General features: G+C 65.0%; 1 long non-coding RNA gene across 1 annotated transcript; it reads left to right on the forward strand.

Annotated features, from left to right (window-relative positions):
- LOC139826318 (uncharacterized) lies at nucleotides 1-1,227 on the forward strand. Its single transcript, XR_011736267.1, has 2 exons — nucleotides 1-444; nucleotides 1,190-1,227. It is a non-coding gene; the product is annotated as an uncharacterized lncRNA (long non-coding RNA).
- Nucleotides 1,228-1,695: the final 468 nt, after the last annotated feature.

The raw sequence follows: 1,695 nt of genomic DNA on the forward strand, positions 1-1,695 counted from the left end.
CAAAGCGCGGTCTCTCCCGCCCTCGCCTTGCCCCCCGCCCCCTCCGGCCCACCCGCGGGAAGGGCCGGAGGGGGTCGGCAACTGCGCGCGCCGCGCATGCGCGCTCTCCCCGCCGCCCGGCAACCGGCCCCCTGCCCCCCGCCAGGTGCCCAACGGTCAGTCGCTCGGAGTCAAGCCCGTCGGGCGGGCGGTCGCGGGGAGGCCAGCGCAGGAGCGTCTTGCCGATCGGCCGAGGAACCCCGCGCGCGGGTAGGCAGGGAGGCAGGCGGGCCGGGACGGGGAGACGGGGACGGGGACGCGGTGTCTCTATGCCTCCCCGGGGGGAGGCAAAGCCGCTGGCGGGGTCGGTTTCTTCTTCAGCCCGCGGCCGGGGCGGGCAGCGGGCCGAGGGACCGAGCGAGCGAGCCACCGAGGAAGAAGCGCGGGAGGCGGCAGCACGGGCAGGTGAGGGGGTTAGGCCTCCGACAGCGGGGCTGAGAAACCGCGGGACGCCCGCGTGCCCCCCCCCCCCCGCCCACCGTCCACCCCCACCCGCCGTCCACCCCCGTCCACCCCGGGCACGGAGCCGGCAGGGACGCCCCGGCTTCCCGGGGGGGAGGCGAACTCGCTGGCGAAAGGCCGGGGCGGGGGGTGGGGAGGAACTCTGGGCGCGGATGGGCGGCCGGGCTCGCTGCGGCGGACTGGGGCGGGCAGGCGGTGGTTGGGGCCGGGGAAGGCCGCCGCCTGTGCTCGGTCCGTAGCCCACCGGCAACGGGTGGCGAGTTAAAAAAAAAGGGGGGGCGGGGGGGGTGTGTGTGAAGTCGGTGACAGAAACCGAAAGCGTAAATTCAAAAAAAAAAGGCGGCTGGAGAAAAGGCATACGTACGTCTACAAGCCAAACCAAACCAAAAACGAACGGTCGGTGAAAGAAAACGAAGACGTAAAACAAACAAAAAAACCACACACACACACACAAAACCAAAAAATTGACAGATAAATAAATAAATAGTCAAAAAAGTAAAAGGAAAATAAAAAAGGCTACCCGAAGACGGGAGAATAAAGAAGAAAGGGGGAGCGGGCGGGGTGTGCGTGCCTTTTTTTTCACGGCTCTCTCGGGGTGGGGGGGGGGGCGCGGGGACACACGCCGATCGATCCGTTAACGCGTTCATCACGCGCTGGTTACGCATTCACGCGGGCCTTCATTTTTCAGGGACTCGTCGGGAATGGCTCAAGCGGAGGCGGAAACGTCCGATACATTTCAATAAATTACAATAAATAAAAGTTTTAAAAAAATATGTAAAACACGCGGGGAAATTGGAATACATGACCGGATTTAAATACATCAAGACCTAACGCTGCCCGCCTCAACGCCCTTCGCCCCGGTCTCACACACACCAGCCGACCCCTTCCCCCACACTGGCCCCCCCCTTCCCCCACAATATCCCCCCCACCCCACAATATCCCCCCGCACACACACCCCCCCCCACACACACACACTAGCCCCCCCCCCAACAAGCCCCCGCACGATACCCACCGCATATACAGACCCCCCCCCGAATACCCACCGCGTATGCACCCCCCCCGCATACACCCTGCCCCCCCGCCAGACACACCCCGCCCCCCCCACAATACCCCCCCCACACACACAGACACACTAGCCCCCCCCCTCAAGCCACCGTATATACAGCGCGCCCCCCCCCACCGCATATACACCAC

This window comes from Patagioenas fasciata, chromosome W (assembly GCF_037038585.1).
Source record: "Patagioenas fasciata isolate bPatFas1 chromosome W, bPatFas1.hap1, whole genome shotgun sequence".
NCBI lineage: Eukaryota > Metazoa > Chordata > Aves > Columbiformes > Columbidae > Patagioenas > Patagioenas fasciata.